At 50.1% G+C, this 25,318-nt stretch overlaps 1 long non-coding RNA gene across 2 annotated transcripts in view; it reads right to left on the bottom strand.

Annotated features, from left to right (window-relative positions):
* LOC109264052 (uncharacterized) overlaps positions 1–25,318 on the bottom strand; it is a 343,526-nt gene that overhangs the window by 95,858 nt on the left and 222,350 nt on the right. The window contains exon 1 of one of the 2 annotated variants that reach the window (XR_008424968.1): positions 21,168–22,920. The exons of the other annotated variant lie outside the window; for it this stretch is intronic. This is a non-coding gene — a long non-coding RNA (uncharacterized LOC109264052). Of the gene's footprint in view, positions 1–21,167; positions 22,921–25,318 lie in introns of those variants that run through there. 2 annotated transcript variants of the gene reach the window in all.

A 25,318-nucleotide genomic window follows, 5' to 3' on the forward strand; every position in this document is an offset into this window, starting at 1 on the left:
GGAGTATTTCTCGGCAATGAAAAAGAATGAAATCTTGCCATTTGCAACTATGTGGATGGAACTGGAGGGTATTATGCTAAGTGAAATTAGTCAGTCAGAGAAAGACAAAAATCATATGACTTCACTCATATGAAGACTTTAAGAGACAAAACAGATGAATATAAGGGAAGGGAAACAAAAATAATATAAAACAGGGAGGGGGACAAAACAGAAGAGACTGATAAATATGGAAAACAAACTGAGGGTTGCTGGAGGGGTTGTGGGTGGGGATGGCTAAATGGGCAAGGGGCTTTAGGGAGGACACTTGTTGGGACGAGCACTGGGTGTTATACATAGGGGATGAATCACTGGAATCTACTCCTGAAATCATTGTTTTGCTATATGCTCATTTGCATGTAAATTTTAAAAAATAAAAAATAAAATTAAAACAAATATTTGTGGAGAACCAAGGCATGATGTGTGCACTGTAAAACTTATTATTTGTGCCACAAAAGATAAAAAAATTCAATGGTATATTAATTACTTGAAGATTTTCTTTGTAACTTTAAGTCACCAGAGCAAACGGATCCCGCAGTAGATAGAAAGGCATACTGTTTCCAAGTCTATATGCACTAAAAAAATAGAATCTGCATTGTATGTATAAACTAAAGTTACCTCGATTTATCTTTAACCACGTTTAGGTGAATACACCATATATGTACAGAAACGCATTAAATAAGGAAAAGAAGGAACAAAAATACCTGTGCCTAAAATGGCACACAAATATATCAAGGTCAGGATTTTTTGTTTTTTTAGCTACACAGTGTATACAGTTAAGTGCAAGAACAGTAAATGGCATTGTTGCAGCCGTTCCTGTGAAAATAGTACTTACGAGTGTTACCAGCCGTCAGTATACATTAATCCCTGCTCCCATCAGTTAATTACATCACCCTTTAAGACAGACGTATAATGTAATTAGAGATTTGAACAGTTCACAGCCAGATCACTTAAAGTAACATTGTTAATGGGCTCTAGAAGTTCTCCCTTTAATATTGCCAGTGTTATAACTTCTAATTACCTTAATAATTAGGGCTCTGTCACTCACGACCGAGGTAACAGCTCCTCACAGTAATGGGTCCTGGAGGTCTGGTGCGAGGCATGTTTTGATGTTCTCGTCTAGTTGCTTAGGGTCGGAAGGAGCTATTTGCCCTTGGAAACCTGGCGGTTGCTAGGAGGTGGCCTGGGCGTCCTCAGTGCTGCCTCTGCCACCGCTGTGTTCATTCAGGAGAGAATGTATAAACTCTATTCACCGGAGACCACTCATGAAATGCAAATATGGCACACCTGTGGATGCAAGTTTCTGCATTTCAATTGCCCCTGTTGCTAGTTCCACAAAGTAACAGTATAAACGTGGATGTCAAATCAACTGGGATTGAAATTAAAAGGCACCGAGATTTCTTTCACGTGCAGTTAGGATCTGCTGTTAATTGACAAAGGTGAGAGATTTGAAAGTAAATGGGAAAATGGGAAGGACCTTGCTGCTCTCTGGAGAGCTGCACGGGGACGGGTGGGGAGCTGTGCCTAGTGATTTTACAGCAATCTCCTGGAACTGAACAGAAAGCAAGGTGAGAAAGAACACTTTAGGGGTAAAAATCGTATTTATAACACCAACTTAGCAAGAAAGTATTCTAAGAACGTAGGCCTTTGGCACCAGTGCCCGGATGCATGTGAAGGGTTCAAGGGTCTCTCAAATGCTCCTCAGCCACGAGTCCCCCTTGACCCTCGGCCAAGGGTGGGCTTCCCTCCCCCAGAGCCATATCCTGGTCTCTGGTGAAGACAATCTGTCATCACGTGCCACGGTCACTCACATAGCTACATCTTCTGACTATAAGCCCTTTGGAAATATGTCACAGAATTAGTCATCTGGGCACCTCTAGGGGTTAGCTGGTGTCCTTCGCAGAAACAGACGTGACACAGTACGTATTTAATTGATAAGTGAAGTGAGAGTCGGGTAAAGCGGCATAAAGAAATATCTGTGACAGACCTGGCAAGGGCATAGAGCCGATTCATTCACTGAGCAGCGGGTTTGGGATTTCAGGCATTCATTTTGTTACGGTATTTTCTAACATTTAAAAGACGATCAGCAGAAATTAAGTTATCCCAGAAGAGTGACTTTGTTGTATAACTGGGCTTCGGAGCCGACTTCAAAGATAGCTGGCTAAACTCTGGAGGCAGCCACAGCAGGGGAACATTCTTCCTGTTGCAATTGTTTCCCTCATAAGGATTATGAGCTCAGATATTCCCAAACTTTGCTCCAGCTCAGATATTCCCAAACTTTGCTCAAAAGACAGTGCCCTGGGAGGACGGGCAGCTCCCTCCAACATACCCAGTATTTTCCTATTAAGTTTTTAATTCCAGTGTAATCAACATACAGTTATATCAGCTTCATGTGTATGTATAGTGAATGAGCACTTCCATACATCACCCGGCACTCATCACGGTAAGTGCCCTCCTTAATCCCCATCCCTCACCCACCTCCCCTCTGGGAACCATCAGTGTGTTCTCTGTAGTTAAGAGTCTGTTTCTTGGTTTTTCTCTCTCTCTCTCTTTCTCTTTCGTCTCCTTTGCTCATTTGTTTTGTTTCTTAGATCACACATGAGTCAGATCATATGGTATTTGTCATGCTCTGATTTACTTTGCCCTCTCTCTAGCTCTATCCACATTGTTGCAAATGGCGAGATTTCATTCTTTTCATTGGCTGAGTAATATTCCCTTGTATGTGTATGTGTGTGCATATATATATATATATATATATATATATATATAATATATATCATATCTTCTTTATCCTTCATCTATGGATAGACACTTTGGCTGCTTCCATATCTTGGCTGTTATAAATAATGCTGCAATAAACAAGGGTGCATGTATCCCTTTGAATTAGTTTTTTTGTATTTTTGGATAAACACCCAATAGCATGATTACTGGATCAGAGGGTAGTTCTATTTTTAGCTTTTTGAGGAACCTTCATACTATTTTCCAAGGTGGCCGCACCAGTTCACATTCCTACCAACAGTGCATGAGGGTTCCTTCCCTTTTCTCCACATCCTCCCTAACACCTGTTGTTTCTTGTATTGATGAACAGGTGTGAGGTGGTGTCTCATTGTGGTTTTGGTTTGTATTTCCCAGATGATGACTGATGTTGACCATCTTTTCATGTGTCTGTGGGCCATCTGGATGTCTTCTTTGGAGAAATGTCTATTCATGTCTTCTACCCATTTTTAATTGGATTATTTGGTTTTTGGTATTGGGTTGTATCAGTTCTTTATATATTTTGGATGCTAGCCCCTTATCGGATATGTCATTTGAAAACATCTTCTCCCACTCAGTAGGGTGACTTTTGGTTTTGTTGATTGTTTCCTTCACTGTGCAGAAGATTTTTATTTATTTTGATATAGTCCCAGTAGTTTATTTTTGCTTTTGTTTCCCTTCCCTCAGGAGACACATCTAGAAAAATGTTGATACAACTCATGTCAGAGAAATTACTGCCTGTGTTCTCCTCCAGGATTTTTATGGTTTCAGGTCTCACACTTAGGTTCTTAACCCATCTTGAGTTTATTTTTGTGTATGGTGTATGAAAGTGGTCCAGTTTCATTCTTTCACATGTAGCTGGGTAGTTTTCCCAACATCATCAATTTCTTTGTTGAAGAGCTTGTCTTTTGCCCATTGTATATTCATTCCTGCTTTGTCAAAGATTAATTGACCATATAGTTGTGGGTTGACTTCTGGGTTTTCTACCTTGTTGCATTGATCTTCGTATCTATTTTTATACTGTTTTCATGATTACAGCTTTGTAGTATAACTTGAAATCTGGAATTGGGATACTTCTGGCTTTGTTTTTCTTTTTCAGTTGCTTTGGCTAATCAGGGTCTTTTGTGGTTCCATACAAATTTGAGGATTGCGTGTTCTAGCTCTGTGAAAAATGCTATTGGTATTTTGATAGAGATTGCATTAAATGTGTATATTGCTTTGGATGGTGTGGACATTTTAACAACATTGGTTCTTCCAATCCACGAGCATGGAATGTCTTTCCATCTCTTTGCATCGTCTTGAATTTCTTTCATCCGTGTTTCATAGTTTCAGGGTACAGGTCTTTCTTTCACCTCTCTGGTCAAGTTTATTCCTAGGTGCTTCATTATTTTGGGTGCATTTGTAAATGGGATTATTTTCTTCATTTCTCTTTCCACTGCTTCATTTTTGCTGGATAGAAATGCAACGGATTTCTGTATGTTGATTTTGTATCCTGCGACCTTACTGAATTCATTCATCAGTTCTGGTCGTTTTTTGGTGGAGTCTTTTGGGTTTTCTCTATATAATATCACGTCATCTGTAAACACTGAAAGTTTTACTTCTTCCTTACCAGTCTGGATGCCTTTTATTTCTGTTTGTTGCCTGGTTACTATGGCTAGGACTTCCAGGACTGTGTTGAATAAAAGTGATGGAAAGTCTCAGTTTTTCTTCATTGAGTGTGATGACTGCTGTGGGTTTGCCATTTAAGACAACACAGGCTGTACTGAATTCCATCCTATGAACCCAGAGGATCTAGAACGAGACTACAATCTACTGGACTCACTATGTCACCTGACTTCAGGCACCTGTATCCTCATTCTCCAACGGTGTCGCACAGGATGTAAGCCTGGATATGGCTTACTCCAAATGCTATAATGTGACACATGTGTTCTTTTAAAAAAGTTCATTGATATTTATTTTGACAGAGCAAGGAGCAGGGGTGGGGTAGAGAGAGGGACAGAGAGAATCCCAAGCAGTCTCTGCTCTGTCAGTACAGAGCCCGACACGGGGCTCGAACCCGCGAACTGTCACATTATGATCTGTGCCAGACTCAGGAATCAGAACCTCAACTGACTGAGCCACCCAGGTGCCCCAACATTCGTGTTCTTAAATATCATAGTGCAATGCAAAATCGTGCAATGAAAACCACAGAACTTCACGGGGGAAAAAAACGGTTAAGGATAGAATGCTCAAAAATGTCACCAGTGACACATTTTTAAAAAAAGATGGGAACGTAATAAAATGTTAACACAGTTCTTCACACGTTAAATGATTAAGAAATGCATGAATCCTACAATTAACGTAGGACGCGTCTTTAAAAAATCCTGGCCTGCTGGTGGAGGCGGGTGCTGAGGGCTTAGGTGTCATAAAGAGGCAGAAGGGGATTATCTGAGTCAGAGGGCAGGTTGTGACTCCAGATGGGGCTGGGGTCCCACAACACATGTGGCGGGTGAGGGGGCAGGTGGGGTCGGGGCGTGTGCACATGTGTGCATGTGTATTCACATGAGGCTCTCTTCAGCCGGATGTGGCTTTGGGGGACCCTCAAATGTTCTCTGCAGAGGAAATCATCCATAAGTAAACACCAAGTTTACGTGATCCTCAATATATCAGTTTCAATAGAACCAATGGTCTATTTCACAGCCAGCATTATGGGAACACTGACACCACATATGTGAGACACACACGTCTCTCCCGGGGCGCGGGAGGTCGGATGTGTCTCACTCCTCTGATACCCCATTTGTCTCACCGTTATCTCCATCAACAAGTGGTACTGAGAACCAGTGTTCTGAGTGCAGGACACTCGAGATGGGCCATGCTGGACGCTGCCCAGCCTCAGGGGAGTAGACACTGCTTCCCGGGAGAGCAAGTACTCCTCAGGCAAAAGGGCTGCGTTGACAGACACCAAAGGATACAGGGATTTCCGGAGAGAAAGGCACTTCCCAGGGGCAGTCCCGTAGGCTTCTTGGAGGAGGCAGGATTGATTTCCAAAGGTCAAGATGGAAAGACAGAACTTCAGTCAGGGAATGGGGAAGGGCCGGGTTTAGAAGAGGAAAAGTGGCGGAGATCACTGATGACACTGGAGCAGGAGAGAGCTCAGACTCGAGGGGACAGTGGCTGGGGCAGTCGTGGTGTGTTTACCTGATGGGGAACATTCACGGGGAAGTGGCCTGCGCACCCCTGGGAATGTTGTTCCCAAATCCGGGACGGAGGTGCTACTGTGGGCTGAATGCACACACCCCAAATTCATATGCACACGTCCTCACCCCCAGTGCCTCAGACCGTGACCTTATCGGGGGACAGACAGGGTCGTGGTAGGTGGAAATAGCCCTCATCCAGTGTGACTGGCGTCCTTATAACGAGGGGAAATTGGGACACAGGTTGATGCACTGAGGAAAGCTGACGTGGAGTCACGGGGAGAAGACGACCGTCTACACTCCGGGGAGGGAGGCTGGTGCAGACTGTCCCTCACGGCCTCAGAAGGAGCCAACCCTGCCTCACCTCAGGCTCCAGGCCTCCAGGCTGTTTGGCTGTGACGCCCCCCGGGGCACTTCCGTGGGTGAGACGTGGACCCAACACCAACCGTGAGGCAGCCCCTCCTCCCCGCGTGCACAGGCCCGAGGAGGGACAGTCAGTGGCTGTGGGTCAACGACCCAGGGGAGCGGGGCTCTCGGGCGCTGGGCCCGCGGTCTTGGGGCGCCCACCTGAAGGCACAGGGGGAGGAGGCGGGAAGAGGAGGGCACCGGCAGCGTTGGTGGTTGGGGGCCGAGGCGCACCGGGGCCGGACCAGCTTGTGTGGGGCTTGAAAGAGACCCGGACTCCATGCCCAGACATTTGCTGAAGGAACTGACACCAAAATGGAGGCTCCTGGAGGGCATCTCGCTAAGTGAGGTTCGTCAGCCAGAGAGAGACAAGACCACATGATTCCACTCACATGTGGAACCAAAGAAAACAAACAGAACAGAAACAGGCTCATAGATACAGAGAACATTCTGGTGGCCGCCAGTGGGGGTGGTGGGGGGGTAGGGGATGGGTGGCACAGGTGAGGGGATTAAGAGGCACAAACTTCTAGTTACAAAATAACTGAGTCACGGGAGTGAAGACGATGGCACAGGGAATGTAGTCTATGACACTGTAGTATGAAAGGGAGAAGGGCTGACAGTGAACGCAGGGACATGCACGAAGGGCCAGGGCAGGCAGCCCTGGGGCCACTGGCAGGTGATGGACGAGGCAGAGACGCTGCAGGCGTGTAGGGTGGATGGTGGGGGCAGGGGCCGCCCCAGCACAGACTTGTGTAGGAAGTCTCGACGGGCTGACCCCCGTGTAGGAATATTATGGCGCAGTGGTAGCCGTGCCCTCCCTCACCGATCGCGAGGTGTCTTCAGCGGATGAGACGTGAGCATCGCGTGGACAGGGAGAGAAAGAACTCTCGTGTGGACGACATTTGTGGATGCTCAGCAGCCTGCAGGATGGCCTACAGACAGGAAGTAGAGGAATACATTTCCCACGGGCCACGACCCACGAGAGATGAGCTGTCCCCCTCCCCCCCCCACCCCCATGCCATTCCTCTGCCACGTTTCTGACCTGTGACTGTTTTGTTCACATTTCTGGATGCCCACTGGCCCATTTCGTCCAGCACCCGGGACTTCATCCAACGCTGGCTGCTCAATGCCTCACGCCAGCATGGGCACTGGACATCCACTGTGCCCCTGGACATCACCATCTCCTCGCTTGGCTGGTCTCTGCCAGGTGGACAGAAATCTCATTCTCAGGTCAGAGGGCCCGTGGAAGGGGACAGGGGGTCACCCACTGAGGGGTGAAAGCGTCAGCCTGAGCCGGGTGGTGGACTCCAACCGGGCCTCCAGGACACAAGCGGATAGTTCTAAGAGCTTCTGGAACAGAGACGGCGTGTTCAGGACCCTCTGGGAAACCGGCAGCTGCTTTCCTGCCACCAGGAGACTGGACCAGATTGCTGGGCCGGGATGCAGATCTCCTCAAGGGACCGGGGTGCCCGCCCTCCGCACGCCCCCCTCCCCAGTTTGCGAAGGGTGGCTGGCAGGGGGTGGGAGCCCGTGGGCTCTCCCTTCTCGTTAGCACAGCCTTTACTGAGGCTTGGGTGACTGATTAAGTTTATATTTTTGCATTTTTGAAGTATGCCTTTTACCAAAAAGTCCTCGAGATGCATGGAGCATGTTGAAGAGGGATCATCCTGTGTGTTCTTCAGCTGCTCTGGGCAGCGTCAGCAGCTCCGGAAGAAAGGGGTGAGCTGCGGGGCCGTGTCAGAGCCATGCCGGGGGCTCGGGGAGCTTCACTGTTCTCCACGTCTGGCAGCCTGGGGCTGACGCAGGAAATGTAAGCAGCATCCACAACCTTGCACGCCTCACTTTAAAGAGTCCTGTAACCCCCAGCTGCCGTTAGCTAAACAGATCACTCGACTGCTTTAATCCGGGAGTTTAAAGTCAGTGAAACATCTTGTTTCTGAAGTGGTGTCTCAACTTGTGGTGACATCACTCTGGCAAAGGGTGTAAGGCTTATTGACCATTAGTGTATTTCCATCGGGCCTCTTCCCAGAGTAATTCCTTGGACAGAGCCTCCGAGCACATCTGGAACGATCCACGAGGACTCACGGGCACAGGAGGTGGTCATTGAGGTCCCACGGCTGCACAACTGCTGACCTTCCCACACAAACAGGACCGACCATCTTTGCAGACCCGGGAACCTTGTGCGGCCAGAGTGGGGATCGCATCCTCCAATCTCTGGTTGCTGGCTCACAGCCATGTGGTCCCCGCATGGCCCTACCTCACATGCTTGGTTTTAAAAAGTATGTGCACGTCTCCCTGCCCCCACCCAGTTATTGTTTTCTTCAGGGCAGCAACTGTTTTCTTGGTTTTGGTCTTCTTGTATTCACCACGTCGGGGGACATGTCCACCTTTGCTGACTGATCTGTCCCTTTAGGTTGAAAGTCTTGCAGACGTATGAAGGACATCCCAGACATAGTCTCTCCACCTGGACCCACGGACCTTCAGGCACACGACATCCAAAGCCACAGGATGCGTGTTCTTTTAGGTGGTTCTGCCACTCAGACTCCCAGCTGACTCCACCAAGGAACCTCCCTCCCTCCTCCCAGACACGGTGCTCCCAGCTGGAGCTCTGTCCCTCCAACCCCCAGACACCGTGCTTCCGGCTGGAGCTCTGTCCTTCCCCCCTCCCCCTGAGACACCGTGCTCCCGCCTGGAGCTCTGTCCTCCCCCCCCAAGACATCATGCTCCCGGCTAGAGCTCTGTCTCTCCACCTCCCCAGACACCGTGCTCCCGGCTAGAGCTCTGATCTCCCCCCTCCCCCCAGACAGCGTGCTCCCAGCTGGAGCTCTGTCCTCCCCACTCCCTACCCAAGATAGTGTGCTCCCGGATGGAGCTGTCTGCTTTGGTCTCTCAGAATTCTCCAGGTTCGCCATGTTGAAAACACTGCAGAGCACGCTTACAACCACATGGATGCACCTGGGGGTCCTCACTGCCACCAGCACTGTGCACATGCTGGCGAAGGTGACCGCAATCACGTCACTTCAATGCAGGTATCGCTTTCCACACGTTATGTCTACCATTTGTTACCATTCAGGGGTTTTTATAGGTGATGAAGGTGAGAAGGGCTTCAGCGGCTGGATGTGACGGTTAGCGGCAGAGGTGACCTCTCTGAGCGCCCATGGTCACCGGGCGCTTGCTGCAGGAATGGGATGCCTGGGACACAGTAACTCTGACACCCAAAGTTCTTCTGTGTGAACAGCCACCTTTGTTTGCTCTCAGCACCTGCCAGAGTCCAGTCTGTTAACAATGTCACGTGGGTACAAGTTCAGTGAATTCAGGGCTCTGGACAAAGATGTGTGTGTCGTTTGCTATGGTTTGGGTGTGAAGGAAAGGACACCTTTTGACGGGGAGGGGCCCCTGCTTGCCTGGGACACGAGTGCAGTTAGGGTCTGAGCTTGCCTTTTATTTGAAAGACTCACACCGAGAACATGTGGAACAGGTGTGTAAGGGGTCACCAACCTTGATCATCTGAATGCCAAACAGCCAGAAAACCTGAGTCATGTTCTTTGAAAGTTGCTTTGATGTTAATTAGTAGTTATTTTAAAATTCTTCCACAATAAGGCTCAGTGACCATCTGTATACCAAACTCTTTATGTGACCAATGGGTTTTGTCCCAGCCAACTGTTCCCAGTCCTGTGACTCTTTGTGGGACAAAAAGGTGGCTGTGGGAATCAGCACAAGGAAGGGGGGCCGGGACATGGTGGTTCCTGGCAGGGGGCCAGGCCGGCCAGTCTGCAGAGAGCCATTGAGGAGACAGGGTCTAGGAAGCAGGAGGTTCCCAGTGAAGTTATGGCTTGGGGAGTGGGAATGAACTGTCACCACAGGTGAGGACAGGGCTGTGATCCACAGTTGGAAAAAATAATCGAATTCTTTCAAACTTTCTTGGTAGTTCAATCCCTGGAGCCTCCTTTTTTTTTTTTTAATTTTAGAGAGAGAGAGAGAGTGAGAGAGCACACATGTGCGCATGGGGGAGGGGCAGAGAGAGGAGAGAAAGAATCTCAAGCAGACTCCACGCTCATCTCAGAGCCCGACACGGGGCTCCATCCCACGACCCTGGGATCAGGACCTGAGCTGCAAGAGTCGACGCTCAAATGACTGCACCATCCACGTGCCCCAACTCTCCTTCTTGTAAGAGAAAAAGAGAATGACTCCCATCGGACAGATGCTTCACTTTCCTCTGGGGCAGGACTGGCTGGTCACTGGCACAGGATCTGCCATCGAGGCCATGACCAGCATGCGCCCGGTGCCCACTGCGTGCCAGCCCTGCACTGTGTCATACGCATCATCGCGTCTGGTCCTCACAGCCACCCCAGGACACAGGGTTTCACCCCCATTTTACAGAGGAGACAAATGAGGCACAGAGAGCTCACGCAACGTGCCTGGGGTCACGGGACCAGGACACGGACACGGCAGAGAGCTCACACAACGTGCACTGAGTCTCTCCTGTCCCACAAACTGCTCTGCACACACACATACATTTGTATCTCCCTCTTTGATTACATCCTAAATCCTATATGGGTGGTGTTCACGTATGGATTATAGAGACAGGTGGTTTAATTAATGGATGGGTTATTTGAACCCCCAAGTGACCCCGTCTCATTTCCAATTGAGTCACTTTCTGTCCTATGTAAATAAGCACATAATTAGAGATCACGCCCCCAGCTTCATCGCAGAGTGGTAACGTAGGTGCAAGTCAGGATGTACGCGCCTGACTTGAGATGGTGCATCTAATTTGTACAGACCGTTCACGGGTAACTCCATTATCCTTTCTGACCCCAGGTGAGGATTACAATTACCCTCGTTACTGAAGTCTGTAGGTTTAAGTAAAATGATTAAAACCCAACGAGCCAAGAATAAATCGAAGTCTGCCGTGGCATTCGGTATTTTTCCGACCAGTGATTTTCAGGACAGGGGCACCCAGAAGTGAATTTAGGTCTGGAAGCGGATTATAAAATTCCGCCACCTTGGCTCACAGTTACTCTGGTGGGAAGGACTTGGGTCCCTACAGATCTGAAAGGACAAACAGCTAGACTCTGGGCTCTTGCATCCAGAATGCGCTGCCTGCAACCTTCTCGCCTTGGGGCACGATTCTGGAAAACACATGGTCATCACGCATGGGATGGCAATCCTAGAAGGATTAATGCTCTCTCTCGTTACTTTCCGCTTCCTTGGATGATATCGTCAAGTAGCCTACAAAGGACATCGCAGGGAGCCGTGGCCCTGAGGCGGGGACGTATTCCAAACGGGTGCTCACCAAAGAACAGACCAGCGGAGGATTTTGTCTTGGCCATAGCTTTAACAGGAAGCAGGCTGGGCTCAGATGAACAAACGTGTAATATTCCCTGGGGCTTTTGGCTTAAATGCTAACTTCAATAATTACTCTAATTACTTCTGTTATGATTCTACCTTCGAATCTACATCAAACAAACATATAGCGATGATTACGCTGTCATTTCTCCCGCTAGTTCCAGGAAAACTGACTATCCTTGTTTCCTGCTTATACAGTTTTGCCTGCGAAACAAGGCCAGAGATCAAAATTATTTTTATTTAGTGGCAAACACGTACTTAGCACCTAATGATACAATTTCCTTTTAAACAAAATTTTAGCGCACCGGCTATTCTGAAAGCCACTGCGATGCTATCTGCCTTGGAGTTAATAACGCAGCCCAGTGACCCTGGGGGTGGCAGGGTGGGAGTTTCCCAGAATGCAGCGCTCCCTTTGTCCCCACCCACCGGGTTGTTTAAGCTCATCCACCCTTTGTGGTCCGGCACACTTGCAGAGCTTTCTTCGGGGAGATAGCTTCTGAGAAGTACAGTGTTTCACCAAGGCTAAAGGTGAAGGATACATGTGCTTATGAGTGTGAATCACAAGGTTTCCAGAGACCCTGAGCTGCCCAACCCCCCAAATATCGGTTCCTGTCACCCTGGCAGTGTGTCTGTCACGGATGCAGTAGTGTCTGAAGTGGCCTCCCAAGCCCCCGAGCTGTGTGACTGTGGGCGCATCACTCCCCTGGGCCGTGTCCTCATCAGTAACTGGAGGTACCAGGAGCACCTGCATTGGTGAGCCATGGCAGGAGCCGGAGGACGGAAGACGTATTTCCCAACCTCGATAGACTGTCACAAATAACAAAGGTGTTTTTGAAAAATACATCTTTCCAGCCCTTCCCATGGGGCTGTGACTTTCTGTGTGCTGAACAGCACCAGGATGAGTCTGGGATCGAGGACATGGCAGAGAAGCCTCTCAGGAGATAGGGTAGGGTGAGTGAACACCTCTAGGCTCATCTCTGTGTCAGGGGCACAGCCCCCGCGGAGGCAGACGGAGGTGAGGCTGAGTTCTGACCGGGAAATGTTGCTGGGAAAAATTTGGATAATGGGGTTCCCCTGAAGGGCGCTAAGGCTGGGGTGAGGGCTCTGGGACCTCGGGGTATCAGGTGGGCCCTGGTCCATGGCCGTTGCCAGAGGGCAGGCTGACCCTTCGGTGAGAGGCAGACCCTTCACTTACGGCTCCTGAATCCTACCGCCTAGAGCCAAATGTCGATGGTGACCTGCCCGAGACAGCCACCTCCCCCTGGCTGCCCGCCAGCCCTCACAGCGTGCTGGGGCCTCCACCCTGCAGCGTCCGGCTTAGTGGGCCTGGCTCAGGGCCCACCCCGTTGCTGCCCTGGAGGGAGGGCCCACAGGCTGGACAGCTTCAGCCCCAGAGTCCACACTATGTGGGAACTTCCAAGTCTCCAACCTGGTTGTGAGGCTCTGCCCACTCTCTGGGCGATCTGTGTGGTTCCTGATGTCTAGTCTCTATGTCTCTCCAATCTGCCTTTTCTCCTGATGCCACCCATGACACAGATGCTCTTAGAAATGCAGTGAGATTGCCAATTATTTCAGGGAAAGTTGCGGTAAACCACCACGTGGTTTTGTGGTGAAAATGGAAGGGTGGACCGCCAGCCGCCGTCACCAGGGTTTAGGACGAGCCGTGGGCTCCGTCTGGTCTGGTTGGGCCTATTCAGAAGACGCCGCGGAACGGGAATCATGGTGATTTCTCCTGGCACACTTCATGACTCCCATCATTTCTGAGCAAAATGTTTTCTGCTCTTTTCATGAGTTGAATTGTGTCTCCACAATGCACATGTTGAAGCCCTACCTTAGAATGGGACCTTGTTTGGACAGAAGGTCTTGGCAGATGTGATCCATTAAGATGAGTTCATGCTGGAGGAGGGCCTTAATCCACTCTGACCTGTGTCCTTGAAGAGACACAGAGACAGACACAGGAGAAGGTGACCGTGGACAACAGAGGTTGGAACGATGCTTCCATGAGCCAAGGAAGGCCAAGGTTGCCCGCGGCCACCAGAAGCCGGGAGAGCCTGGCGCACATCCTCCCTGGCGGCCACAGGAGGACCCAGCCCTGTGGGTCGGTCTCGGGTGTCAGCCTCCAGGCGGTGAGACCATCAGTTGTCTGGGGCGCCCGGTCCGTGCTGCTTTGCCACTGTCGCCCCAGGAAACTAACACCTGCTCTCACCCACCTTATTTATTTTTTTATGTTTTCAAACCTTTTGTGTTTGGTCAAAACAGAAAAGAAAACCTGTGCTGTGTGGATAACAGGTTAGCTTGGCTGGGTTAGATTAGAGGTAAAGGGCTCAGTAAGCTCACGGTGCATCTGAATACAAAGACGTAGTTTGGAGACCTGTTTCTTCCTCGTCAGTTATGTCGCGTGACAGCAGGAATCGCCGGGTGACAGCACAGTGGCAGGTTGAGGGCCGAGTGGCTCAACCGTGCTGGTTGGCTGTGTCAGAGATAGTGCGCGTGCGTGCATGCACACGCGTGTGTGCGTGTCATAGGCCACATGTATTGTGGAAGTCTGTATGAAGCATGTGTGCTGCTCAGTGCTGCTATTAAACCCTCACACTACTCCTGGAACAAAGCCGTGGTTGTGTCCTGTTTTCCCAGTGGCTGAAATACACAGAGAAGACAGAGAGACTTAAGAGAATAATCTGGTCCCGGCACCAGAGGTGGAGGCCCACTGAGTGGCAGAAACACCCAAGTAAGAGACTTTCATTTCTTCTCTGGCCAGGAAGGAGGTCTATGAGGCCGCAGAGCACCAGACTCTGGTGTGGGAAGGGCCACGCAGACATCATGTTCAGGCCTTGTGCTCTGCAGGGGAGGACCAGTGCTCTAGGACGCTGCCCCAGTGGGCAGCTCGGGGCCAAGACCCAGGCCATCCCCTCCCACCTGCCCTGCAGCATGCACCTGCTTCCCCGGGCAGCCTCACTTCTGGGAACAGGGGTCCGTGTGATGGGTAAATGGGTTAAATGAGACTTTTCCAGATGAATACCTAAGCCTTCCTTGGAGAGTGGTGGAGGGTCCCCAGCTGCCGGCTCTGATGCTTCTCCCCATTCCACACTTCCACGCTGGTCCCTGCCTTGTGTCCATCCCTGGACCACACCCACTGCACTTGCTGGTGTGCTTCTGCTTGACATTTATTCACTGGGACCTGCTGGTTCCACCCCAACTGCAATCTCCAGGAACCTGCGCAGAACACTGGAGAATTCCCTGCATTTGGAAGTGCTGGCGGGGCCCCAGCGTGGCCACCCTGCGTCCTCCTCCTGACTCCCCGCGAGGAGGCTCTCAAGGCTGGCGTGCGAGCCTTAGAGTAGGGGTGTCTGGACACAGGTCGGTCTGTGCCTGGAGCCTGGAACAGATGGCAGACACGTGTTTCAACGCAGGGCCAGGGCTGCGCCGTGGCTTCAGAGCCCTGTTTCCCACGCAACTTCTACCCATAGTGCACCTTCCACGTTTCTTCACACTGAAACAATCAAAACCACTTGTGTGTGCAGCATTCTGAATGTAGGATCCTAGGTTTCCACGATTTTCCCTAGCAGCTGACTCTGGTCTTGCCCATGGGTGAGTCTGTATTTTTAAAAATAGGCGTCTGGGTGGCTCCGTCGGTTAAGTGTCCAACTCTTGATTTGGGCTCCCGTCATGATCTCTTGGTTCATGGGTTCTAGCCCAGCGTCCGGCTCTGTCCTGACAGCTTGGAGCCTGGAGTCTGCTTCGGATTCTGTGTCTCCCTCTCTCTCTGCTGCTCACACTCTGTTTCTCTCTCTCAAAATAAATGAAATAATAAAAAAAAAAAAGCTTGCTCTTACATAGTCTTTCCAAAATACTCTATTTTGTTTTCATAGAAAAACCAAGTCTTTATATAGTTTTTGCACTCATACTTCAGCAGCCCAAACAATATTTAGTTAAATCACAAACACCAGCAGCACTTGCCAACAGCACCAAGACGGCTCTGGGGCAATGCGAGCGCTCTGTGGAGCTGTGTCCGATTGTCTGCTGAAGGAATGGGGAGGCTGGGGTGTGTGGGTTGAGGTGAGGTGGGTTTACAGGTCTCCTTGGGCTTCTGCTGCCTTTGGGGGCCACGCCCACTCTCCCTCTTTCCTCACCCTGCCTCCCCTCCAGTTCTCCCCACTCAACATGGCTGTGGGGGTAGCAGAGGTTGGTCAAAGGGCACAGACTTTCAGGACGCGATGAATACGGCAGGTTGTGTATGTAAAACATGGTGACTCCTGGATGACACCGATGTATCATTGACGTTTGTGGACTTGCACATTCTCACATTATCAAAAAAGGTAACTAAGTGAGGTCACAGATGTGATAGCTGGCTGTTCGGGGGGATCGTTTCACAATGTATACTACATCGCCAGCACAATGGACATTTTAAATGTCTTACGATCTTGTCAATTATACCTCAATAAACCAAAAAAAAAAAATGATGGCAGCGGAGAGCAAGGCTCTTGGCCACCTTCTCCTCAGTGCCATTGGGGAAAAGATGTCACTTTTTTGGATGTCTCTTCATTCCTTATTCGTTCAGTCCCTCTCTGGATTATTAATCCTTGAACAGAGTCGGCCGATTTTAATTCTGGATACGAATGTTGCCACCCACAATTCTTACCAAGGCTGAGCGAGACCTTTGGGGAGGGAGAAAGAACGAATGTCTTCGCTACGGTTTCTTATACTTTATTTGGCAGGAAATGATCAAATTGAGCTTTGCAGGAACACACATCTCACTTAATGGGAACTTAAAATTCACTGTCATTGGCAAATCCACCAGCCAAAGTAGGGAGTCACGGACTTCTTAACCTGTGGCTCGCGCTCACGGTGCACACCTCCCCCCCTTCCTTTCCTTTTCCTTTCGTTACAGTAAAATACATACAACATAAAAAATGCGCCACCTTAAATGTTTTTATGTGTATAATTCGGTGGCATGAATTACATGCCCAATCTTGCACGATCACCACCACCATTTCCAGAACTTTCCATCCCCCAGGTAGAAACTCTGTGCCCATTTAGCAAGGACCCTCCCTTTTTCCCTGCCCCGGAGCCCCATCTCTCTTTAGCTTTCATTCCGTGAGAGTCCCACATTTTCCTCCTCACGTATCTTGATCTGGCCACATCCTTAACTAAGCAATAAATGCTTCTTGTTCTGTGGAAATTAACACCAAAGAACCTTCATCGTATGTGCACGTCTCATGCAATAAACGAATTCATGAAAACTGCCTACCTGGGTTTATTTAAATCAAGTAATGTTATGAATTATCTGGTGGAAAGGGAGTGGGCGGGTGCTGGGAGGGGTACAGGAGATAACTCAGTTTGAAAACACTGCGTGAAGTTGCCAATTTTGATTTTACACCTTGGATTTTCCTAAGGCAAAATTCACGTATACCGTTCCCGAACTTTTATATCCAGGAAAAATCGTCATCATTTTCCTTGGGTACGCAAAAGTACTTTATTTTACAGCCAGTAAGAGCATTTGACAAATTTTAGCACAGTTGAATATATTGCCATCTTGAATTCTTTCTTTTTCAACACATTTCCTGAAATCATATGAACCCTTTCGTGATCATTCCACCCCACTCAGAAGTGATTTGTTCCGGGTAGGAGAAAGTTCCTGCGGATATTAGAAATTTGAGATTATCAAATAAGTACCAAAGAAAAAAATAAACGTTTCTGGAATTGTACTAAGCTGTTATCAAAACAATAACAGCGGTGATAAATGTTTTAGAGATTGAGCACTAGGGATTTTTACGACGTTCATTATATGCCAATCTCTGTAAGCGACATCTAATAAATGCAAACATCTTTAAAAGCAAATAAATACGTTTAAAAGTATAATTTCTTTTAGCCCGTGCACTGATTTTTCAAAACACTTCTCATAAAATAAAATCCCATCTGGAGAGGTATGTGTATTCCATCAGACTTTGAGAAGGAAAAGGGATATCCATGCCCTTCATCACGGAGACGATGCCAAGCTGGCCATAATCCTAAAACGTATACAGTGTGACAACAGCGAATTCTTGGAGGCGCTCAGAAACGGCTCGGCTCGGATCCTGGGAGCAAAGAGTGTGCTCCCAGAGTATAATCCTACTGATACACTGTTCTTTGCAAAAGGCTGTGAGGTCTCGGCCTAATAAGCATAATCTCATTACACTGCAAATAAAAGTTTCCTATTTATCTCCAGATTTCAAATGAATCTAATAAGGCTTATGATACAGCCACCCAATACCCTAATCATATTTCTGCCTATCTAAAAGCAATCAGTAATTGTGTTATAGCAGAACGTGCTGACAATACCTCTGACACAGAGAGGAGAATGAGAGCCCAGCTGTACTAATTAAATTAAATGCTAGGCTGATGGAATACATTTGCTGAAGCCGGGAGAGTATGGGTGCAGAATTAATAAGCATTACGGCTCAGAGCGGGAGATGATATCATAATGGATGCACGGTTTTGATGTTGAGAGCCTCATTCAGATTCAATGTACCATAATGTACGGACCTGACAGCTGCTTACAGAGGTGCAGAGCCTTGAACAAATTGCACAGGAACTTTCTCGTTTCCACGCTCCTCGCTGGGGGACACGACATCTTGCCTCACCCCCGCAGCCTAAAACCTGCCCAGGCCGTGCTACCAGGAGCCGATCGACTCTCCCGGCAGCCGCCCGTCCTCAGCCAGCTCTCCTCTCTCCCGGCTCCGGGGTCTCGGTGTCCGTCCTCCTCCGTGCTTTTGGATTAAAGACACGGCTGGCGCGGCGCCACAACAGGCGGGAGAGACCATGTCGGGCGTAGGTTTTCCTACCAGGCGGTTCCCGACTGTCCCGGGGAAGCCGGGGCTCGCGGCCGAGCAGCTCGGAGGGGGCCCGGCCGTGTGGCCCCCGCAGCGCGGCGGGGACAGCGGGCCCGGCGCCGCCGCACCTCCCGCTCATAAATGAGCTGCGCTATCTCCGCCAGCCGCAGTGCCGAAGCGCGGTGCCAGCCACCGGCCGGGATTCATTATCATGAGAATTTTGACAGGATATTAAATTTACTAATCCTGAACTTTCCGGACTGACCCTAACTGGGAACAGACAATGCTGGTGTGTCTGCCGGGAAAACATTTTCTCCGTTTTCTTCCTTCCTTCTGCCTCCTTTTCTCCAGCAATCCCACGTGTCCCCCTTCCCGGGCTCCCCATACCCGCCGCCTCGAGTGCCACCACCATGCAGGCGCAGGCCGCTTGTCCCCTCTCTGCTGCAGGAAATCCTGAGAGGACACCGCACCCCCCTCCCTCTGTGGGTGGGTGTTTGCAAAACCCGACTCTTCAGGCTCGTCCTTCTGAACACACCGGATGGAACCGTGGGTAACCGACGGGTCTGTAGGGCAGACAGGATGGGGTGTCTGTGGTTTCATACAGTCCAGCCTTTACGTACGCGCCTGACACACAGACCAGCCAGCACGCTGGACACAGCCTGTGCTCTGTCCTGCACACACGTGCACGTGCACACGCGCCCACACGGGTCCCTTGCCCCGATGTGGGTCTGCACTGCCTCAGTCACCTGTAACGCACCCCAGGGACACACGGATCCCATCTGCTAAAATTCTGGAAAGACCGACACGCACTCGGCTTGGGCAGAGCTCCCTGCCCGTCTGTCGCATGTTCTCACCGCCCCGCAAGTCAGACACCGCACATATGTTGCGAGAGCAACTGTTACTCTTGTGCATCCCATCTATAAATAAACTACGTCAGACCCTCTGAATATTTTTAGAAAGTTTCGGGCGTCACAGCAGAATCCGGCATCTTGCCCGTTCAGAAGCTCTCCGCGCTTTGGAAAAACAAAACGCACCACAGATTTCCACTGACATTCTGGTAGTGTGATCTCTAAATAATTCAGCATTAAAATCTGGTCAGCTCTCCCACCTCCCCGAAAAACTCCTGCAAACACAGTGCCAATTAAGTTGCTGAAAACAGCAGATTTCCACTGATACGCTACAGATAAAGCTGGCCATTAAATCCCCATTTAAGGTCCGGGCAGCGGGAGCTGCCGACAGACTGCAAAGCTTGTAATCTCATTGAACCCCTCCTGTCAGGAGCGGGCCTTCCCCGTTAGCATAATGCCACCAAATTAGACCTGGCATGGCAACAAGAGAAAGAAAAACCTCTTTAGCTTAAAAGTCAGGCCACAGTGGGCAACCCTGACCTTCAGCCCCCGCTCACCCACTCCGTTCTCCAGGGACCCCGGAGACATTTACCCCGAGAAAGGAAGAGAGAAGGACAGAGGAGGTGGCCCCCCCACCCCCCGCCCCCGGCCGCCAGGCGCTTGGATTTCCCTGGGGGCAAATTACAGAGAATTTTCCTAGACAATGGAAGGAAATTTCACCTGGGCTTTTTCAAGTCTTTCTTTGGTAATAAAAGATGAACCCCGATGGCTCTGTTCAAACTCTTTTGGCTCAATATTTCTCTTTGCCTGCAGTGGCCTCTGACTTCGAAGCCAGGGGACGCCTCTGTGGGAGCACAGAGTCCCCCACTCTGTGCCTGAGACGGCGCGCATTTTCAATGAGGTCATCCTGGCTGGGGGCTGGCGCCTTCAAAGCTGCCGCCTGGAACTGGCATTTACTGGCGCTCTGTTTTCATAAGGAAATCAGCGCCTCTGACAGCAAGCGCTCTCTCTCTTTCCCACCGATCCCGCTCATTTTGTTGAGTGGGTGGCAGCAGAAGGGGTGTGGGGACCGTGGGGTCCCCGCACAGACGCCGAAGGACACTTTGGCAACAGCAGCGCCCACTCGGCCGATCAAACCGGAGCGACTTTTAGAGACAGAGCCTCAGGAAGGATCGAAAGCCGCAATGCCGGTGTGCATCCTGGTTCAAAGGACATTGGTCTTTTTTCAAAAATAACCAGTTAGCAATTTAAAAGAGCTTTCTCCCCAAGTGAAAAGTAATGGTTTTGTTCTTTTGTTCCCCTGAAAAAATAAAAATGGTTTCAGGCCAAAAGTTAGAGGATTATGTTCCAAAGTTGGCGTTCATGTCTCCAGGAAGCTTCGGACCAGGAGAGACCAGACACGGTTCCGCCCTCAGAAGTCCTATGTCCCACTCTTCCTTTGCCTGCATTTCAAACATCTGTGACTGCACAGACCAGAAGCTTCTAAAAGTCACGGCGGAGCTTAAGGGAGAGAAGGAGAGACAGAGACACAGACACAGGGAGAGACTGAGAGAGGGAGAGAGAGAAAGACGGAGAGAGCGCTTCTCCTTCTGTGCCGGAGCCATTCACTCGCCCTGCAGGAAGCAGTCAGCGAACGTCTGAATAAATTCCGCTTTGCGAAAAGGAGAGAAAAGCCAAGATGCTTGCGAGGGGGAACCTTCTGGGCCTCCTGGAACAGCAAGCACTCGGCCCCGCGGTGCCCCTGGCCTGCCCCTCGCCAGCAGGCTCTGGCCACCCAGGCGCCTCCTGTGACTCACCTGCTCCTGTTCCCAGGCCCACGCAGCAGGAAGGGACTCTCAGCACTTCTAGAAGCCGCGGCCCTCTCCGCCGTGGACATTACCTGCCGCGGAGGCCAGCTCTTGGGTGCTGCCAGCCCCCTCAAGTTCTGAATCCTACCCCCATTTTTTTTTTTTTTTTTTTTTTGCTCCTCGACTGAAGTTAGCTGCAATTGGTAGCAGAAACCGCCTCAGTGTTTCTTTCCACTTCCCGGGGCCGCAGTGGATGGATGAAGCCCCTGCCTGGCCGAGCCTTTCTGCAATGGAGTGGTTTATTTAATTTGTCAGTATAATGGGAGCGGCTGAATGAGAGACAGAGAATGCACTGTGGTATAAAAGAAACAAAGGCTAAAAGTACCACTATTTTGATTCCCTTTTTAAAATTACTTCCAAAGTGTGGTATCTATTGTGAAGAATAGTGCTGAACAAAGCACAGTGTCTTGGCAATATTCACAGGGGCTTATTCACCCACAGCAAGCTCTGTCTGTACATTCAGAGGTAGAATACACTTATAAATGATGTATTGGAAGGACTGTAGCTCCCATTGTGTCCCCAGTGTAAACAAAAAGGCAGACAGGAGCTGAATGGCATATGGGCAGCGAGGCCACGCTGGATGCAACCATTCCCCCAGCCGTGGGGGGGGGGGGCACGCTGGGTCAGCTCAGGTGCCGCTGTGGGGGGGGCGCCCCGATTCCTCCTCTTCATCCCTCACCCCCGATGTAGATCTGCAAGGCTTTCCGGAAGGTTCACTCAGCCAGCACAGGCTGGGGATGCACCCTGCCGCCCACACTCCCAGGTAGAAGGGGCACCTTAGCCTTTCTGACAACTTCCGGAATATTCCACGTAGAGGATGTCGGTCTCCCTGTGGGTAGCAGTGGCTGTACATCCCGCGCACTCGACGGTGGCCTGCTGGTCCCCACGAGGGGGGCCGGGGTGGGATTCTGCGGCCACGGTGAAGCTGCGCATCCCGCCAGTCAGTGGGCTGGGTGGTTCGGCGTAACCTTTCGCGTGCAGCTGCTACGTATTTCTCCAGTAAACGGTCCCCACTTCGTGGGAAAATGGGCCTGCAGGTTACACATTGTAAACTCCGACTTCCCGGGCCAATCCGAGGAGGGAGCACGTTTTGAATATGGGTCTTCTTCTGATGACACATCTTCAGACACTCATGCCAACAGGAAAAACAATTTAGCATTTTTGCTGTGATGGGGAAAGGCAGTGGATGTCTTGCCCGGAAGGCCCTGCGCTGGGATTCTGCACACCTGCCTCAGAGAGCGTCCTCACGCTATGTCTGCACACGCTCACCCCACGTGGACCGTCCCCATTCGAGGGATGAGCTGTAGCTGGACACCTGACTATGTGCCACTTACAAGGAGCATATCTGGAAATATATCAACCGAGGGATTCGTGTTTTGCCATGGAAGTTGCTGTTTTCCTGCGCAGAACGACCGCTGTGGTCGCGGGAAGAGAGGCATGGCCGGCACGCGGTAGTGCGTGTGCGCCACAGTGAACGTGAACCCAGAGCAGTGACGGACAGTGGGAACCCACGGCCGGCTCCTCCTCCCGCAGGCTCGTGCGGGCCTCAGGCGCAGAATCCCCCACACTTCGCATTTTCCAAACCAGCATGCCGAGGCTCTCAGAGGTCGGGGGCTTTGCAAGACCACGAAGGCATGCTTAGCGGGAAATGTGCAGCCCCCAGCCCCGCCTGTGCGTGGTGGGCAATCTTCAGTTACTCCTTTTGGGTGGTCTGGCCCCACACTTTACTGTTTCGTTCCAATTCTGTAAACGAACGTGCCTTACTTTAGGCTGAAAAATACCAACAGCTCATACTTCCAGCTGTTTTGTCAGTATTTTTTCCCAACACACATTTCTAAAAAATTTTATCTCGTTACTGAAAGTTTGTACTTTTCGACCACCCTCACCATTTCACTCCCCCTCCCTTCTGGCAATCTATCCTCTGTTTCTATGAGTTCAGTTTTTTTAGATGCCACAAATAAGAAATTATATAATATTTGTCTTTCTCTGTCTGATTGATTTCATTTAGGATAACGTCCCCAGGGTCCATCCATGTTATTGCAAATGGCGGAACTTCCTGCTGATTAATATTCCACGTATGTACCTTCTTCATCCATTTGCCTGTCGGTGGCACTGAGCCCGTCTCTATGTCCCGGACATTGTGAGTAACGCTGCTATCAACCTGGTGGTGCAGATGCCTCTTCGAGATCCTGTTTTCATTTCTTTCAGATAAATACCCAGAAGTGGGACTACTGTGCTGTACAGCACTTCTGTCTTTAATTTTTGAGGGATTCCGTACTGTTTTCGTGAGTGGCCACACCAGTTTCTATTCCCAATAGTGCACGAGGGCTCCCTTTTCTCCACGTCTTTGCCAACACGCGTTATCTCTGGTCTTTTTGGTGACAGCATGTTCTTCAGCGTTTTAAGGTCTGCATGCCCTTTGCCTGCCCCGTGTCCCCACCTCCTGCCAGTGTGGCCGAGTGGGTGTCCCTGGCTTGGGATGACTGTTCGTGTCACATTCATATTCCAGAAGTACTTCTCTCTTCAGCACCAAGAAACAATGTGAATTTCAATAACATCTGACACAGTGACTCTGTTGCTGTGCTTTTGTGATTTAGATTTTATAGTGGACATTTGTAAAAACGTCTTTGAAATATACGCATTTCCCATGACAGAAACAGGAATAGACATCAGTGCATAGACTCTAAAATCAGGATTCTTTGAATAGCTCCAAAGCCAACATTTTGACAGATTCTGGAGAGTTCTACATCTACAAAGATCACAGACCCGAGAGCTTGGTGAAGCAGTCCAAGAAACTCAGGAAAAAATGAAAAACTCATAACATTTGTTGATGCCAGCAAAAGTAGACAATGGAATACAATCCAAGCTGGAGTCCCAGATTCCAGTCCAGCTATGATGGGCCTTGTGTCCAGCCTCTGAGCCTCCGTTTCCTCATCTTTAGAAATGGGCACAATGGGAGAGTTGCCTTTTGAAATTATGACAACAGAGTGGTAGAAGGGGAACCTTTAGGATTTCCTGAAAATTGGGTTCATGTAGGGGGTGCATCTCTTAGCTGTGCAAGCATCCAGGCCTCTTTGGTTGTCAAAGACAAAAGCAGAACCTAGGTCCGTGGGCCCCACGGGCTTCTGAGTACCCACCCGCCTTCCCTGACGGCCCAGTGTCTGCGTGGGCCACTTCGTTGTGGCCACTGCTGCAGACACTCGAGGTACAGGAAGGATCAGACTCCGTCTGGGACGTCACAGTGGGGCACGCACCCTTGTACCCGTGCGAGAGTGACGGTGTGTGCGTGGCAGAAGTGACCGTAGCTGGAGAAGGCGTGAGTCGTAGAGGCTCACAGAACAGACGTGGAAGGAATCACGGAAGTCAGCTGGTCTAACATTCCCATTTTACAGAGGGAGAAATTGAGATCTGCAGGAATGTGACTGGCTCACGACTGGCTAGCAGACAAACTGGGGTTAGGTCTCGGATCTCTGATGGCCCCAGATACTTGGAAAATCTTTAAATACGGCATCCGTGAAAAGCAGTAGTGAAAGATAGGAACATAGTTACCTTTGATGTATAGACACTCTAATAAACACCCACTGTGTCTACAGGAGCGTTCAACTTTGTGCACAGATTCTCAGACCTTGAGCGGCTCAATACTAAATTGTGGAGTGAGCGGTGACGCAGAGACTCCATGGTTCGCGGGAGTCCTTTGTTTGTGTGAATTCCTTTCCGTTCGATAGTGCAGTACTAGGTACCACGCGGTAAGCGGCTCGCTCTGCATGCGGTCCCACGGGGCTGCCCAGACGGGACAGCTTGCGGGCGCACAGGCGGGGAGGGCAGGCAGCTGTACAAAACGACTTGTTTTCTAAGTGCTGGGTCACCACAGATGTCCAGGGCCACAAGAGGCAACTTTCAAGTGTTCTGCTTCCTTGGGTCTGTCCAAAGTTCAGCGGACGGAGCGCTGGGTGGAGGTCAGGAAGTGAGTGTAGATGTCACTTCAGGTTCTGGGGACCCCATCAGGTCCCCAGAACCTCCAGTTCTGGAATGGGCTTGACAGCTCGTGTCTATCTGCCCTGCCCCCTGTCCCCCCGCCCTCCCCCCCCCCCCCCCCCGCC

This window comes from Panthera pardus, unplaced genomic scaffold, assembly GCF_024362965.1.
Source record: "Panthera pardus isolate Hobbes unplaced genomic scaffold, ASM2436296v1 HiC_scaffold_1, whole genome shotgun sequence".
Lineage (NCBI taxonomy): Eukaryota > Metazoa > Chordata > Mammalia > Carnivora > Felidae > Panthera > Panthera pardus.